The following is a 19,655-nucleotide window of genomic DNA, read 5'->3' on the forward strand; positions in this document are numbered from 1 at the left end:
GTCATTGTAACTACGTTTCTACATCATTACTTTCGAAAGACCAGCACCAGTACAACTGGCCATGGTTCAGAGACTCCAGCTGGCAGATCTTCATCAGGTTTGATATTCAAGTAATGTGACTCATTCAGTAGATATATTTTCCAAGCACTTATTGTCCACTGTTTTACATTGGAATCAAGAAGTTGTCAGACTGCAGGAAGTATCTCAACTTCAGTTTACCCTGTGCTGCATGGTGCTAGAACAAGGAATGGTAAGGCTCATTATTTTGTTTCCTTGGGTTGCTCTAAATATAACTATAAATGCAATATGTTACAGTAGGTAAGAATCATCTATATCAGTAGGTTTACGGTAACCAGCATTGCAATGGCAGCAGACATCAAAAACAGACTGCAATTTATTTGCAAGGCTGCAGTGTCCCCATACATATTTGGCAGTTGAAAACAGAGTGTCAGAGATGTAGTCTGGAGAATGTTTGGATTAGTGCCCTACTTTCAGCTTGCTATATTTGGTAGAATGTAACTCCTATTTCAACTTGAGCTTTAGTCCTGATGATATATTCCATGGAACTCTAAGTATGATGCAGTGTTACACCAAGGTAGACGGAGTCAAAACAATGGTTAAGTTTATTCCCATATTACTCAATATGGAATTCCCATTTAGCTTCTCTGTTCTAAAAATAAAGAGCACATACCAATATTTTGTTTGGATTGGCAATATAATATTGTTTCAGCTGAGCTGGGACTTCACTTGGGGTTAGTTCAATCCTATCAAAAGTCTGACTTTTAGCAGTAACACAAAGAGCATCTGCATACAGGAAACTTCTATAAAGGGAAGGGTATGTTGATCATTGGTGTGCAGACTTGTATCTTTATATTGCAGAACAGCAGCCATGGTCATATGGAATGGAGGAGCAGGGTCAAGGGACTATATAGTGTACACAAGCTCCTGTTTCTTATGCTCTGTTGCTGAGTTTTATATTATTCATTTGTGATTGTAGCAATAAGTTTCTCAACTTGCTGTTATTATATCAAAAGCAAAAGATTTTGTCTAAAAGTATTTAATCTAATCATCATAAATTTTTTGTCTTCATCAAATACCCTAAGATATACTTTGTGGTATATGTTCCTTCAAGCAGCATTCTGTATCAATGCTAATGTGATCATCATTCTTAAGGGTGCCAGTTTGATGACTATATCAAAGTCAACCAAGAAATATTCCCAACTTGGCTTCTTAAGATTAAAACAATCATGAAACATGGTCTTTGGGAAGGCACTCGCATAGATTTTGATTCCGAAAGGGTCGTGTTTTGGGTTTGGGACTGGAACCAAAACGTTTTTTGTGCATTGATGAGCAATAGGTGACTATCATGTTTGGGTTGATTCCCCATTTCCAATTGTCTTTATTGAATAAATTAAGAAGCTTGGGGACAACTGATTTGTTTCAGCCCTGGCTTCCATGATTTCCATGATGTTGAGATGCCGGCATTGGACTGGGGTAAGCACAGTAAGAAGTCTCACAACACCAGGTTAAAGTCCAACAAGTTTATTTGGTGGCACAAGCCACAAGCTTTCGGAGCACTGCCCCTTCATCAGGTGAGTGGGAGTTGTGTTCACAAACAGGGCATATAAAGACACAAACTCAATTTACAAGATAATGGTTGGAATGCGAGTCTTTACAGGTAATCAAGTCTTAAAGGTGCAGACAATGTGAGTGGAGAGAGGGTTAAGCACAGGTTAAAGAAATGTGTATTGTCTCCAGCCAGGACAGTTAGTGGGGTTTTGTGAGCTCAGGCAAGTCGTGGGGGTTACAGATAGTGTGACATGAACCCGGTTGAGGCCGACCTCATGTGTCCATGATTTCACCACCTTGTGTCAGGATAGCCAAACTGCATGCAATGGCCATTAAAGTTGTCAATTGTAACCTGAACTATGTTATTGAGAACCATGCTGATAGTGGGATACTGGAATGCATTTTAGAATTATTATTAGCATTATTTAGAATGCATGCTTCTTTGGAAGCTCTTGTATGTCAGCCATGTTAAGTTACCATTCTGTAAGATAACTTTCCAATTTTTTTTCATTTGTACTTTTCCCCTTCCAGATAGTCCATTCTTTCAAGTCCCCCATGCTGTGCTTCTGGGCCCATTATGCTGAATTTCTACTAATTTAGATTTTTAGCCTTTTTGATCCTGTCAGGTCTAAGATAACAATCTGCCCATGCCTCCTACGGCATGAAAATTGACCCTTTTGGCCTCACCTTCACTGTGACTTGGGCCTGCAGCTTTTGTTCTCATCCCAAATGTCCCCTCTATGGTCTCTAAGGATAGCCATTTGATCCACTTAAACATCTGAGTTCAACACTTTTGGACATCTTGTTCCTCCCATATTTCTTCCCATTTGACCTCAAATATGGGTTCAACAAGGGAGTGCAACCTGGGGTGCTATAAGTAATGGAGCAAAGAGGTATGTTTCAGGAATAGGCCAATATGAATGAAATATAAGCAACTCATCACAGGGCAGTGAATCAGGGTAGCGAGATATAGGGAAACAAGGAGGACAATGAAGTGTGAGAGGACATAAATAGAGCATGACAGGAAGACTAAGGGGACTAAAAAAGTAGGGGGACCAGTGAGTAAGGTTACATTGTGGATCAGTGAAAAGGGGAATGGGGGACAGAAGCAGCAGATGGGGCAATGGAAGAGGATAACATGGACAAATAAGCAGAAATTAAGGATGTATAGAAAGTCAAGGGGAGAGCAATCAACATTCAGAGAGGAGTGGTGGGTTGCAACAACAGAAGGGAGTATGACAGAAGTTAAAAAGGGACAGCAAATGAACATAAGAAAAGCAATGAACATAAGAAAAGTAACAGAACTTTATGTGGGTGACGTCAAAAGAGATATAATGATGTAACATGAAAGAGGTGACCATGTGGGGTCAGGAAGAGGTATAAGGGAATAACAAGCAAGAGAGCATTTGTGACCAGTAAGAGAGTAGCTGTGGTGGTAAAAGAAACTTGAGCATTTATACAGTACTTTTCATGACCACCAGACGTCTCAAAATGTTTTACAGTCAATGAAATACTTCTGAAGTGTCGTCACTCTCGTAATCCAAGTACAGAATGAGAGGCTGACATACACATCAACATGAGGAATGCCATAGGAAAACTAATGTAACTAATGTTGTAAAACAATTCATCATCTTCAGCAGAATGTTGGTGGCCTGTATTTGTACATTTGCTTTATGGTTAAATCTTTATTCAACTTTGTGGCAAGGTAAAATAAAACCTCTTTTGGGGCCTTTTGCAGTGAGCTCTCTCTACTTTCTTCTCTGGCCTACACATACAAGGCCAAAATCTCGCCAAGGCCATCCCCACACCCCCACTTCTTGCCTTCAAACAACCGCACAACCTCGAACAGACCATTGTCCGCAGCAAACTACCCGGCCTTCAGGAGAGCAGTGACCGGGACACCACACAACCCTGCCACAGCAACCTCTGCAAGACGTGCCGGATCATCGACACAGATGCCATCATCTCACGTGAGAACACCATCCACCAGGTACACGGTACATACTCTTGCAACTCGGCCAACGTTGTCTACCTGATACGCTGCAAGAAAGGATGTCCCGAGGCATGGTACATTGGGGAAACTATGCAGACGCTGCGACAACGGATGAATGAACACCGCTCGACAATCACCAGGCAAGACTGTTCTCTTCCTGTTGGGGAGCACTTCAGCGGTCACGGGCATTCGGCCTCTGATATTCGGGTAAGCGTTCTCCAAGGCGGCCTTCGAGACACACGACAGCGCAGAGTCGCGGAGCAGAAACTGATAGCCAGGTTCCGCACACACAAGGACGGCCTCAACCGGGATATTGGGTTTATGTCACACTATTTCACATAAATATTTCTGCTTTTTTCCTCCTGAGTCTTTATCATGCGATCCTAGAATCAGAATTTATGTCACACTATTTGTAACTCCCACAGTTGCGTGGACCTGCAGAGTTTCACTGGCTGTCTTGTCTGGAGACAATACACATCTTTTTAGCCTGTCTTGATGCTCTCTCCACTCCCATTGTTTTGTTTCTTAAAGACTGGATTAGTTGTAAGTATTCGCATTCCAACCATTATTCATGTAAATTGAGTCTGTGTCTTATAAGTTCTGTTTGTGAACAGAATTCCCACTCACCTGAAGAAGGGGCTCAGAGCCTCGAAAGCTTGTGTGGCTTTTGCTACCAAATAAACCTGTTGGACTTTAACCTGGTGTTGTTAAACTTCTTACTGTGTCTACACATACAATGCAATTTAGCACTGCAGAATCTATCCACATCAATGTTAAGTTGTCAGTGCATAAGGGAATCTAAGTACATATAATCAAGGCTCGGAGATTTTGTTGAAATGATGCATAGACATGTCAAAGGGCAAGCATTGCAGAGCATAATATGTAGGTTTTATGGACCACAAGTGGAAAATCAGGTGCATGGGCCCATAAAATAAGACATTGTGCAATCAGCTACATGCCAACCCCACACCACTGTACTTTTATAAGCAGTGGGTCAAGCATAGGGAGCATTACTCACACTGAGCCAAGTGAGGCTCTGAAGTGGGTGCTTAATGCCCATTTAAGGACCTCATCCTACCATCACTGTGATTTAGCAAGTATTTACAGAAGTCAGCACCCAATGTGTAGCCCAGAAGATTTGACCCTGCAGGATGTTGGCCAGCCTATTAGGGGGTGGGGGTGGAGTGTTCCTCCTTTCCAGGACCCCAGTGCTAATCAATGCCCACCCACCACAGTATGCCCTCTGTACATTTACCCTCCCCTCCAGACCTGTTTAACGTGCTTCCCTCATGCCCCACCAATTCATTCCCCTCACCATGGCGTGCCATCCTGGTCCCAGTTAGACGACGCACGGTGGCACAGTGGTTAGCTCTGCTGCCTCACAGTGCCAGGGACCCAGGTTCGATTTCCCCCCCTGGGTCACTGTTTGTGCGGAGTCTGCACGTTCTCCTTGTGTCTGCTTGGGTTTCCTTCGGGTGTTCCGGTTTCCTCCCACAATCTGAAACACGAGCTGGTTAGGTGCATTGGCCATGCTAAATTCACCCTCAGTGCACCCGAACAGGCGCCAGAGTGCGACGACTAGGGAGTTTTCACAGTAACTTAATTGCAGTGTTAATGTAAGCTTACTTGTGACAATAATAAATAAACTTTAAAATTTAAACAACAGACTTAACTCTAAGTCCGGGTCCTTTGCTGAACACCTCCTTGATGTTCTCAGTGCAATACCAGAAGTGGCCACCACTTTCAGCAGCACTGTTTGCACTGCAAAGCTTCCAACTGATCAACAGCTCTATGAGGTGGAACTTCATCCCGGAGAGGGATGGATGCCTGGCTTCATACCTATTAACAGCCCTTTGGCCACACAATGGAAGCAGGGTGAGCCAGTCAAATGGAAACAAGCTCCCCCCCAGCATTTACACCTGTGTGCAGGGCACGCGCCCTCAGTATTAAATCCAGTCCTATCGTTCAAAATATTTTCATAGTTTTATTGTATATTGGGTATATTGTTTATCTTATTTAATCAGAATGAAACATTGGAGATGTAGCCAGCTGCTACAAATTGCAATTCAAACAATGAGATACTAAAAAGCCATTTCAAAGAAAACATCAAAAGCTGACTGTTAGACTTGCACATTCCTAACTGAAGGATAAATCCTTAGAAATATGGTAAGGTGCTATGACAGAGCATTGTGAACCTAGCAATAGCTAAATGGAGTTTCACATTCCTTTATCAATACTCTTTGTGTAATTAGTTCAAAATGTTCTGAAAGCTTTTCCATCGAGCAAGTTCCTTGTACAATGTTTCCTCCGAAAGTGACAAATTGTTGTTTGCAATGCTTCATCAGGATTGTTTATCGACTGCAGGAAAGAAAAGCGCAGCAAAAGCTTTGAGATCCTGTTGATCAAATTTTCTCACTGAGGAGGTTGGTGGGTGAGAGTTGGAGGCAGCTGGCTACGTTGGTTTTGCGAAGCTTGGAGGAGCACCCTGTTCCTGGTTCCACTCTGTAGGCCATTAAAATTCCACTGGAGTTCAATGCAATATGACCCTGATTTACATTGATTATTAAGGCAGAAAGCCTTGAGGAAAATGAGGGTAGAATGGGAGTAAGAAGTTTTTAACATGGTAATCATTATTTCCACCAGGTGGAGAGAGTTAAAATCACCCCAAATAATTGTTTAGCTGACTGTTTCTGTAAAGACATTTAGGTTTAAGAACGAATAATAATTTCTAAATTAGACATTGTAAAGGTACAATAGAGTTCCAGTTGCCTCAGAATCACTGCAAATGCTTTGTGTCAGTGTTTGTCTGGTTATATTTATGTGAAGTATATTGGGATGTATATAAATGCAATATAAATGCTATATAAATGCAACTTCTTGTTGTTGATGATTGGTGATATGTTTGATCTTGTTCTTTCTCGATAAATATTACTTTTTTATCCACTCCAAAACTCTTGCAAACTTAGACACTAACAGATGTCAGGTTCTGCCGTAGGTCAAAGGTACAAGGTATTGCATGGCGACCATACTCCCCATCACCATGTAATAAGTCACATGACTATTTAGAGCAAGGAAATAGAAATAGTGATTTGGTCTGTCAAGTGGGAAGAGTCAAATGAGGTGTTGGGAAGAAAAGTCGAGCCTAACTGAGATATTTTTTGCCAACTCCACCAAAAACCATCTATGAGTAGATTATGGTAACTAGATAAAAACACCAGTCAATAATTACATTGCTTCTTTTCCCCTTTGGGACTGTTAGAGGCAGATCAATTTAGATTACTTTCTTCCCTTTCTGGTAGCTGGCTTCAAATTGCATACATGAAAGTATAATGAAAATAATTTTCTCAGACGTTTGTGGAAAATGATGGGGGTTATTTTCAATGCCATTGACTATGGCAATAATGTGATGGAGCAAGACTTCCATCTTTCATAGAACATGTCTAATTTGCATTACCAGTGGTATTAAAAGTTGGGTGAATCTTATAATGGGCATGTGATCTGAGCTACATTATGGAGAGTGCATTTGAAAATTAGATCCAGTGCGAGTCAAGTACACAGCCTGAATTCTTTCAAAGGCTATGTATGATTTCCACACATTTCCATGTAGCTTGGTGGGTGGGAAAGTTGCTGCAGAAAATATAAGGACAACTTGGAAGATGGAATTGGCATGATTAATAATAAAAATTTCTTTATCTCAGACTGAGATTATGAAACAATGTGAAAGGAACTCACAATGTCGAACCTAGAAGTGCCCAATTATAGAGGTTATATTTTCCTGGCAGTGCTGTTTTTAATATCATACTCCTGGGAAACCCTACTGTGCATTTTAAAATGCCTGTGTTAACCTATTTATTGGGTCAACACCTGCAATAAAAAAACACACGCGCAGCAATTTTGTATAAGTGGATTAAGCATCCTTGTGAGAATCATAACAATCAGAAATATACTGCAATAAGCAAAAAGATGAATGGAAAAAGAGGCCTATTAACCCTGTTACTTCAACAGACCGAATACAATGTATGATACGCTAGACTTTGTCCTACTTAATTATCTTGAGATGATTACTGCAATGACGAAATTAATCTTATTTCTCAGCACTGTTCTCTTTTATCTTGATTATTATATTTCCAAAATAACTATTCTAGTTAGAAATGCACGTTACATCATGAACTTGGAATCGTTCACCTATTACTGGTCAGCATATAAATCATCCAAATTGTAGATTGCACAGCACCAAAAGTAAATAGAGCACAGTTTCTTGCTAACATTTAATTTTGTAAGTAAAAATAATTGAAGATTATAAAGTTCAAAGAAAAATCAATCAAGATGACTTTGTACTTCTGATCAACATTAAGTAAATCAAGTTTCACAATGTTCACTTTCTAGTTCTTTCTGATTGTTCTAATCACTGCCTGTGACACGTACTTTAAAAGGTAAACGCTGTGAAGCTTGACACAGTTGCTGCCAAGTCTTATGTCAGAATAACTAAAAAGAAGCCATTGCATTGTAAATATAGAAATAGTACATGTAAGTCAATGCATTGTTTCTGCTTAGCCAAGCCTACTTTGTTTCATCCATCCCATAAATTATTCATGAAATGCTATGCAGAGATACTTTCAGGAGATGTGTTTGGAGCGACCACTGAACACAAAGGTCGAGAGGCCCAAACCACTTTCAGGTTTGTGTCTCATTTACTCAGAGAGTCACTGTTGATAAGTGAATGTACCACTGCAGTTCACCAGTCTGATCACAAAGGAAATCAATCCCTATTATATCCACCCAGTCAGCAAATAACTCCAGTTGGGAGGATGTGTGAGGATATGATAACAGCCCAGCAGCAAGGTGGAAGATTTCTACGGGGCCTGGTTCCCGATAAATCTTGCAATTAGCTTACTTTTGGCCTTCAACAGCCTCTTTCACTGACCTCTCAATACTTGGAGAAAGTGGGACTATCATGTGCCATAGATCTTTCACCTACTTCCCCTTGAAAGGTCCAATTGGATTCCTCTGATAAGTCACTGATTTGCAGTCATTTGCCCTTTTCGGGATGCAGGTCTGTGCACCAATTTACAGGACTGCCTGATAGTTAATTCAGGTGGGAAAATGGGTAAATACATTGATGCCAGAATTTACCTGCTGGGTGCTGTTATATTTTCAGGTTGTTGGAAGTCTTAAAAACTAGAGGGATTGAAATGAAAAACTAAATTCTTACTAGAATTAGTTTTTTTTCTTAATTATTTAAAGTAAAGTTTATTTATTAGTCACAAGTAGGCTTACATTCACATTGCAATGAAGTTACTGCGAAAATCCCCTAGTCGCCACATTCCAGCACCTGTTGCGGTACACTGGGGGAGAATTTAACATGGCCAATTCACCTAACCTGCACATCTTTTGAACTGTGGGAGGAAACAGAGCACCCAGAGGAAACCCATGCAGACACAGTGAGAATGTACAAACTCCACACAGACAATGACCCAAGCCGGGAATCGAACCTGGGTCCCTGGCACTGTGAAGCAGCAGTGCTAAACACTGTGCCACCATGCCGCTGAAATAAGAGCTCCAGATAGCAATAATTGTCCAGTGAATTGAAAAGCCAATTCACCATTATTTATCAGGCTGCATAGTTTCACATAGCAGCAGATATGTAATGTACCAAATCTTACCAAAACAAATTTGGTTTTAAAGCAGTAACACTTGAAATAACAATATCAAATTTCTGATACCATGTCAGCAAATGCCCATAAGGGTTATTGACCATAAGGGCCAATGAAGAATATTACTGACAACATTTGCTGCCCTTGTCAGAGCTATTCATTAAAAAGCAATACACCTTTCAATCAATCATTCAGTGGTAACTAGCATCCTGACTCTATAATCTACTTGAATGTTATTTCGTACTTCATTCAGAGTACTTGTAACCATTTTAAATTTGCACTGTTTAAGCCAGTAATGCACAACCTAGGCTAGTGGGTGGGCTACATGAGTGACCCTCCTTCATCTCAACGGGCCACAAGACTGAAATCAGGCTTATTCACTAACCATGACCCCAGGAATACGATTAAATATGTTTAATTACATTCCCTCACCCTGCACTCAACCCTGGAACACCTTGATAACAAAACCACCTATGTCAAACTCCTATTCATAGACTACAGCTCAGCCTTCGACACCATAATTCCAACAAAACTCATCTGCATGCTCCGTGGCCTGGGACTCAGCTCCTCCCTCTGTGACTGGATCCTAGACTTCCGAACCCATAGACCGCAATCAGTAAGTATAGGCAACACCTCCTCCACAATCATCCTCAACACCAGTGCCCCACAAGGCTGTGTCCTCAGTCCCTTACTATACTCCTTATACACCTTTGGCTGTATGGCCAAATTCCCTTCCAGCTTGATTTTCAAGTTTGCTGATGACACCACTATAGTGGGTTGGATCTCAAACAATGACGAGACAGAGTACAGGAATGAGATAGAGAATCTGGTGAACTGATGCGACGACAATAATCTCTCTCTCAATGTCAACAAAACAAAGGAGATAGTCGTCGACTTCAGGAAGCGTGGTGGAGGACATGCCCCTGTCTACATCAATGGGGACAAAGTAGAAATGGTCAAGAGCTTCATGTTTTTAGGTGTCCAGATCACCAACAAACTGTCCTGGTCCCCCCATGCCGACACTATCGTTAAGAATGCCCATCTACACCTCTACTTTCTCCGCTACGACTCTCACCAACTTTTACAGATGCAGCATAGAAAGCATTGTTTCTGGTTGTATCACAGCTTGGTATGGCTCCTGCTCTGCCCAAGACCACAAGAAACTACAAAGGGTTGTGAATGTAGCCCAGTCCATCACGCAAACCAGCCATTGGTTCTGCTTACACTTTCCATTGCCTCGGAAAAGCAGCCAACATAATCATGGACCCCATGCACCCCGGACATTCTCTCTTCCACTTTCTTCTGTTGAGAAAAAGATACAAAATTCTGAGGACACGTACTAACTGACTCAAGAACAGCTTCTTCCCTGCTGCCATCAGACTTCTGAATGGACCTACCTCGTATTAAGTTGATCTTTCTCTACACCCTAGCTATGACTGTAACATTACATTCTGCACCATCTCCTTTCCTTCTCTATGGACAGTATGCTTTGTCTGTATAGCATGCAAGAAACAATACTTTTCACTGTTCACTCATACATGTGACGATAATAAAATAAAATCAAAAATTTTCCATAATGTGTTATAGAAAATGCTTAATAATTTCTATATTAATAAAACTATCAACTTCAAATGGTTAAAAACAAAGAAAATATTTACTTTTGGATGCAGAGTGCACAGCTCTCAGAGTCAATGTTGTGTACAATCAGCATGCACCTCACTTCTGTTGCCCTTGCTTTATGTACATCTCCATATTCTCCTACGTGCTGAAGCTCCATTCCATCCAGACATCTACTGGATCCAGTTGCTTATCTTTATATGAGGGAATTCGAGATCAACAGCACTGCAATCTTTTTCCTTTATTTTGTGAAGCCCATCCTGCAAAGCCCACCTCTGCAGAGACACTGGGTGTTTTTTTTCCCACATCCTCCTCCCCCCGTGATGTGTTTTGCGGAGGAGGGTATGTCTTGTCCCTCCGATGTTTATGGCGTTTTGTGTGTCTGCCCCGATCCACCGCCGGGGAACTAACCACAAGTGTCATCTTCAGTGGGATCATCAGGAAGGGTCAGAAAATCCCACCCCTATCTGTTGGTCCTTTGTGTGTGTGCTGGGGTATTGTTTAAAAAGGGGTAGGTAGTTATACTTCCAGAATAGTTGTGTGTGTATCAGTTCTTGCAATTGCAACTGGTTTCAAAAAGGAAGTTTTGTTTATAATCAATCAATCATTCTCAGTTTACTGAAAGAATCCTGATTAAAGTCTGTACAACAGTGAAGGTAAGTAATTGGCAGGTTTGGTGACTGAATTAAACTTTTAAAACTAATGGTGCAACCTGCAGTGTAGTGGGACTAGATAGACTGTGCATTCCTCCCAACCCAGTCATAACACTGTTTTATGCCTCAGATATATGCAGAGATGACAAGCAGCTTGTCTGTGTGTAACAAGAGCTTTATTCAATGTTTTAAAATGTCTGCTCTCATATTTACAGCAGCTTGCTTCAATTTAGTTTCTAAGTGCCCACATCCAGACTTAACTAATCATGCATATGCACAGTGAGCGGTCAACAGACACACTAATCAAGCTTGGAAGAATTGGACACTATACCCAAAAGCTGCCTCTGTGGCCTGGCCTATTGAAGTCCTCATCTGAGTTCCCTGTGCAGAAATATTGTGTGGTCTTATTCTCTGATAAATTGGCACCTGCACGTTGCTTTCTCCCTACTCTGGTTCCTGTGCACTTGTGTTCAATATTTCACTAAGTGAAGAGCCCTCCTCTATTCAAGTCTCTTAGCTCTTGTGCTTCTTCTTCCTACACCAGCTGGGCAGGTTCCAGTTCTTGGGTAACGAAAATGAAGTAGATACAATGAGGAGAAAGTGCCGGCCTACACCCTCTAGCTTTTGGGTCAGAAGACAGAAGGGAAAAGGTGGGAGGTATGCAGATACCCTCATTACAAACTTCTTCAGTGCTATCACTGGCTGCAACCTTAGCAATTTCCCTTCCTGTGGTGGCCTACACTGATTTTTCTATGGGGTTAAAACAGAGGCATGTTTGTCCCCCTCCAGTTAATTCCTGGTGCGCCCTGCTATCTGCCACCTTCTCCTGCAAGAAAAGGGGAACTGTGTCAATGAGGGAGTGTCCTGTAATCTGTTTGGGTGACATGGTGGTCATGATTAAATGGCTGCCAGTGTGTGCAAGCTGTGAATTATGGCTATGGGGCTTGCCACAGTGCTAAGTGTAGGAGGTTGAGGTAAAACTGAGTTCTGATTGATTAGAGATTTTTGTGAGGTGAATGATGAGTGTAGGGAATTGCACAGGAGATGAAACTAGTGCTGCAGGTGGGAGGATATGCCATTTGAAGATGCACTTACTCACCTTGACAATTCGTGAGAAATCATGCAATTTCGTCTTTCTACTAGGGTCTCCAGTGCATTATCAATATCCCTAAGTACACAGTCTCTGCATCTTCATCAATTTTGCAATGTTTCACAACACAGATTCAGTTCACATAGGACTCTCGCTTCTTCTTGCAGCCACAGTGCACCTCCCTTTAAGAGCTGCAGACTGTCTTTAAGTAATATTAGCAATCTGCGACACTGGGCGATATAGCCAATGACCAACACCAGTAGCATGAGCAACACACACCAATCATTTAAAAGAGTCAATAACACAAAAGTTAACATGCTGTCTGCAATGCAATCACCAGGCACGGGTTGACTGTACACCATGATCCTCGTGTCAATTTTTTGGTCGTCAACTCACCATTGCTTTTCAGTTATTAACTTTCTCGATTTAGTGATTGAAAATAAATTGACAATTTCAATGTGATTTTTAGTTGAAAATAACGTCCATACTTAACCTTTGCTGCTAAAAAAGGTTTATAATTTCCAAATTCTTGTTTAGTTGTGCCTATTTCTGTTGAATCGGAAATTATCATTGAAAGTTTGATAATATCAGAAATATTGCGGAGGACTCTGAATGTGAATGGTTGCTAAGTGTCACACACAAGTTACGTTGCTGTTCATCTAATTTCAGTTCATTAATTCAAATTAATCAATTTGGGTTCTGTAACCCACAATTTGAAATGAAATAGCAGGAATGTTGTACTTAAAGATTTGTTTATGTTGCTGTGACTTTTAACAGGTGAGGTGCCCTCCTGAATTGAAATTTATTTCAATTGCGTTTCTCTCCTACAGTTCTGCACGTCAAGAATTTTCACAATTTACAACCAGACCCCATCACTTTCCTATTTATCCTTCACATAATTTTAACCCCCACAGAAAAATCAATACAGGCCACCGCAGGAAGGGAAATTGTTAAGGTTGCAGCCAATGATGGCGCTGAAGAAGTTCATAATGAGTTCATAATTTTCTGGTAAATAACTAAAAACTGCTTCTGACATTCTACTACAAGCCTGCTTATTATTACACATATAACACCACCAAAATCATTAGGAAACAGTAAGGGATTATTTTCAATCTGATCTGCCCAGTGGAAACTGAGTGGGCAGTTAAATTATTCAGGTTAATCAAACACTGGTACCCCTCTGGGACATGACCAGTTGGGACTTCGACCTGCGCAATGGAGCAAGCAGCAAGAACATCTGCTCAAAGCCAGTGGGACCTTTGTTTACATATGGTGTCATTGGGACCTGACTGGATTTTTAACTTGGCAGCTTGTGGTAGAAGCTGCAGTCGTGAATAGTTGCCAGAAGAGGTTCAAGAAGCTAAAGATTTTCAACTTCCTTTTTCATTGTCTTTGCAGACCAAGAGGTCTCCCACAAGAAAAGCTCCACCACAGACTCAGTCATCTTGTCAATCCCGGTGGGATTTAAATGAGGCTCTGGGAACTCATTGCTGGAACAGTGGTTAGCTTTCCAGCTCACGCTGTTCCAAAATTGGCCCAGAGGTTAATTTGGATCTATGAACCAGAAAGAAAACACTGGGTAATTTCCTTTTAACTAATACAAATAATAAGGGAGGGATGAAGGTAATGGATGATTATTGTGATTCAAACGTGCCTGCAAATGTTGAAACCAACAACTGCAGATTTTGCACTCGAGAGCTGATTTAACACAATTATCCTGGAGTTGAATATGTAACTGTACCCACCAACTTCCACTGAAGGTGGGGAGTGTGCTAACTGAGAGAGGTCAACAAAGGTGTCTCAGGAACTGAGGGAGAAGGCACACAATGTTTCAAACATGGTACTAGAGGCCTTGGTGGAGGAGGTAGGGAGGAGAAGGGACGTCCTCTGCTTACAGCGAGGGAAGAGACCTCAAGGCAGCTAATGCACCATATGTGGGAAGAGGTCACCCAGGAGATAGCAGCCAGTATCTCTGGCCAGGACATTGCTCCAATACCACAAGAAACATAATGATCTGACATTTGTGGTCAAGATAAAATCCCATCTCCAAACACAGTGCTCAACAACTGGAACATCACCTGTATCTCAAACTCAACACACTTCTTCCACCATTCAACTACACGATGACATTCACACACCACACACTACTGCATCCACCACACAGTGCTTCATCCATGTGAGGCATCATAGTCACAAACACACTTGTCAATACACTCAGTCACATTCCCCACTCTTTCTTCTCTATAAAAAAGCACATATGGAACAGCAGCAGAACCTGAATGGGGGAGGAAGATGATGAGGTCTCTGATGCTTCCCTTCTTCCTCATCTGTCCTCCTTTTCCACACCAAGCCCCCTCCTGCTCCCCCCGCGGCTCCCGAGTTTACCCTCTGACACAATTGCTGGTTTTTAACAGCTGATCCTTTATGAACATGACATGATGGGGTGTGGAGCAAGCCATCACGAGTCTGAAAGCATTCTTGGCTGAAAAGTGCAGGGCACCTCCTGACTGACTGAAACATCGAACTGTCTACTTCCAGGCTGTAGTTGTCTGCTCAGTGATATTCCTGGTGGTTCACCGGCCCTCATTGTATATGGATTCAACTGAGTCTGGGGGTTTCTCAGTGGAGTCATGAACCATAGCATCGGAGACCATCCCCTGTCAACTAGTAACGCACACTGCAATGGGGCTCAAAGACCTGGGGATGGCTGATTGTCTCACTGTACAGCTCTGCAGATAGCAGGTATTGATCTACTGCTGGTCATGCATGTGGAGAGAATGGAATCCCTTCCTGTTTAAACACCTTTGGGTTTAAATAAGCGTAACGCAGGATGTAAACAGCACTCTAATGCTGTTCTGCCTGGACTCATCTTCTTTCTCAATTTTTCATACAGAGCAAGGGGGAGCCTGGGCAAAATGCTCTTGACCAAGCACTCCCTTTTTAAGTGAAGCCCGAAGAGCATTTCCAAGAAAAGTATTGATAGAGTGTTGCTGAAGTTATGAGAGAGCAGAAAGGATCCTGACATGTCTCATAAGTACATTTCAAACAGGGTGTAGTCAGTCTATCTCAATCAACAAGTTAAGCATGACTTTACAAATCCTCAGCGTCGAGTCACTTATTCTTGTTCAACTGCTGACTGTGAGGAGAGAGTGTTAAATTCAATGTTGTCCACAAAATATTGTGCAACAGCAAGAAAATTAACTATCAATTAGCTCCTTAATTATGCCCCAGGTGGCTGTCTATTCAAACACATGCTTCAATTTGCCTCAATGGCGTTTTGCACTAAATGTCCATATTAGCCTATTATTAGCTCCATATTAGCCACTGCAGAAATGTTTTCACTGCAAAGAATCCAGTGAATCTCTCCACCCCTACATATTCTCAATGTGCGAGAGACTGGGGAAGCGACAGGTACACTGGCACGGTTGTTGTAGCTATAATACACTGGACCACTGAAACATATGACATAGGTTTTTAGAATATTCCCCACAGTGACTGCCAGATTATAAAGGAAAATGGGAGAAAGAAAGGTCAAATTTGGAATTAATGACTCCATCCTCACACATTTGGTGGCTAGTTACAGCTTGACGTTAGTGGAGGCTTTGAGTTAGAATTATTTAAAATGCTGAAAGAGGAAAGAGAAGGAAAGAAAATACCATTAAATATGAGCATTACACCCTTAAATAAAGGCAAACTATGTTTGAACCGTGCCCAATCTTCATTCGAGTTTATGATATGCAGTGATAAAAGAATGTGCATTTTTGTGGAAATGTTAACATTATAAACTATTCCTTAACAGGCCTATAAACCTCAAATAAGCATACTGAATGGGAAAATTTACATTCTGCAACAGGCAATAGCATCACTCTGTAGTCACATTTGTGTCATGTTCAAACTGTAATGGCATGATTAATTTTCTAAGGAGTCTGCTATAAAATGGTTCTAACAATAGCATTCTTTTATAATTCTATTCTGTGGTATTCAGTATGATGGTGAATAGTTTAAAAAAAACTGATCAAAACATAAGGATGAATTAGTGTGGGAGAAATTGTTTTAATGGTGCATCAGAAAATGGACAGAGCAATCACTTGGGCGAGAGCAAGAGGCAAATGAATGGAAGGGAGGTAAGTCAGAGACAGAATAGGTGCAAGGGCCATATTAGTGCCTCATTGGACAAAAGGGAGTTGCCAGTGATGCTTATGTTGTTAACACATTGGCAATTCTTTTAATGGAGGGAGGAGAGTAAGACCAATCATCCCGAATTCCATTTATAGGCCTCCTGAACCTGATAAACTTGGCTGCAAGCACTTTCATTTGAATGAAAGAGCCCTCAAATTTACAAGCATTTCTTTGGCGCTGCCTGTTTAAGAAGTCAGCAGAAGAATAGACACATTTTTCAGACGAGAGTGAAAGCAGACAGGAGATTCTCCAGGTCCCTCCATCAATAGCTGAACAAGTCCCAATACCAGGAAAATCAACAACAGGAAATTAAATTTATATTGTGACTTTAATGTAATGAAACGTGTACATAGAAACTTGCATAGAAAATAGAAGCAGGAGTAGGCCATTCAGCCTTTCGAGCCTGGTGTGTCATTCATTATGATCATGACTGATCTTCAAATGCAATACCCTGATCCCGCCTTCCCCCTATATTCCTTGTTCCCTTTATCCCCAAGAGCTATATCTAATTCCTTCTTGAAATCACACAATGTTTTTGCCTCAATTACCTTCTGTGATAGTGAATTTCACAGGTTCACCACTGATGCGCGTTATTACACACGAGGCTTGAGATGCTCAGGAAATAAAGGCTTTTATTTGCTGTTACAACGAAGCTACTAATTGTATACACGATCCCAGACTGAGGGGTCCCAGACAGAGCAGAGACCTTTATACCTCTCCCAGGAGGCGGAGCCCGACTGGGATGTACCACAATAACTATAATACAAGGTGTACCAGCCCAACCCTAACCCCAACAGCAACAAGTAGAACAACCCATCCCTAACCCCAACAGCAACATATATACATACTTGTAGTACTGGCCAGACCCTGGCTCAGTACTATCTAGTGGGAACCAACGATGGTTCACCACATTCACCCCTCCTTTGAAGACAAAGGCCGGCGAGGTACAAAAAAACAGAATAATTTGTCATCAGTCTATAAGTTCAGACGGTCAGGGGGACCGCACCGTCGTTGTGACCTCCTCAATACTGGAGATGACACCGGAGTAGGCACTCGCGGTGGCGTTCTCCCCAAGGCGATGTCCAACTGTTCCTCCACAGTCTCACGGGCCGGTTGACCCCGAGGTGATGGTAATCCATGGAGTTCCGACACGCCCTGAAGTGGCGACCATCCTCTGGACTCAGGCAAGCTGGACACGGGAGTAAAAGGGTTAAGTAATGGTCCCGATGCTGCCCGTGCCGTGACCGGAGGGGAAACAAGAGTTATGGGGTTTGTAACAGGGGGTATGGGAGCGACAGGGGTTTCTACGTCCCCTGCTGGCACCAGGTCTCGGATCGAGACCGTGTCCTCTCGCCCGTCAGGGTATGCCACATAGGCATACTGAGGGTTGGCGTGGAGGAGATGGACCTGTTCGACCAACGGGTCGGACTTGCGGGCCCTAACATGTCGCCGCAGGAGGACAGGTCCTGAGTACGTCAACCAAGACGGTAATGAGGTCCCAGAGGAAGACTTCCGAGGGAATGAAAACAGCCTCTCATGGGGAGTAGCGTTGGTTGCCGTACACAGGAGTGAGCGTATGGAATGGAGCGCATCAGGGAGCACCTCTTGCCAATGGGAGACTGGAAGGCTTTTTGACTTCAACGCCAGTAAGACAGCCTTCCAGACTGTAGCATTCTCACGTTCCACCTGTCCGTTACCCCTAGGGTTGTAGCTCGTGGTTCTACTAGAGGCAATCCCGTATGAGAGCAGGTATTGCCTCAAGTCATCGCTCATGAACGACGAGCCCCTGTCGCTGTGAATGTAGCTGGGGTACCCGAACAGGGTGAAAAGATCACGGAATGCCTTGATAACCGTGGCAGCGGATGTATCAGAGCAGGGAATAACAAAAGGGAATCTCGAGTACTCGTCAATGATGTTGAGGAAGTACACATTCCGACCTGTTGAGGGAAGGGGGCCCTTAAAGTCGACATTCAGTCTTTCGAAGGGACGAGTGGCCTTGACTAATTGTGCCCGGTCAGGTCGGTAAAAGTGCGGTTTGCATTCCGCGCATACCCGACAGCTTCTTGTTATGGACCTGACATCCTCCACCGAGTAGGGCAGATTGCGGGCTTTTATAAAGTGGTAGAGCCGAGTGACCCCAGGATGGCATAGGTCATTATGGAGAGCCTGCAAACGGTCCTCCTGTATACTGGCGCATGTTCCACGCGACAGGGCATCCGAGGGCTCATTGAGTTTCCCTGGATGATACATAATGTCATAGTTATAGGTGGAGAGTTCAATTCTCCACCACAAGATCTTGTCGTTCTTGATCTTGCCCCTCAGCGTGTTATTAAACATGAACGCCACGGACCGCTGGTCCGTGATCAGGGTGAACCGTTTTCCCGCCAAGTAATGGCGCCAGTGCCTGACGGCCTCCACAATGGCCTGGGCCTCCTTTTCCACCGCTGAATGCCGAATTTCGGGGCCTTGGAGGGTGCGGGAAAAAAAGGCGACGAGCCTGCCCGCCTGGTTAAGTGTGGCGGCCAGGGCGAAATCAGATGCATCGCTCACCACCTGAAAGTGCATGGACTCATCAACAGCGTGCATCGTAGCTTTCGCGATGTCGGCTTTTAGATTATCAAAGGCCAATCGGGCCTCTGGTGTTAGGGGAAAAGAAGTGGACTTGATGAGCGGACGGGCTTTGTCCGCGTAATTGGGAACCCACTGTGCATAATAAGAGAAGAAGCCTAAGCATCTTCTCAGTGCTTTTGCACTAGTGGGCAGGGGAAGTTCAGAGAGGGGACGCATACGGTCTGGATCAGGGCCAATGACCCCGTTTTCCACCACGTATCCGAGGATGGCTAAATGGCACGTATGAAACACACACTTCTCCCTGTTGTAGGTCAGGTTCAGGCGAGATG

The sequence above is a fragment of the Mustelus asterias genome, chromosome 7 (assembly GCF_964213995.1).
Source record: "Mustelus asterias chromosome 7, sMusAst1.hap1.1, whole genome shotgun sequence".
Classification (NCBI taxonomy): domain Eukaryota; kingdom Metazoa; phylum Chordata; class Chondrichthyes; order Carcharhiniformes; family Triakidae; genus Mustelus; species Mustelus asterias.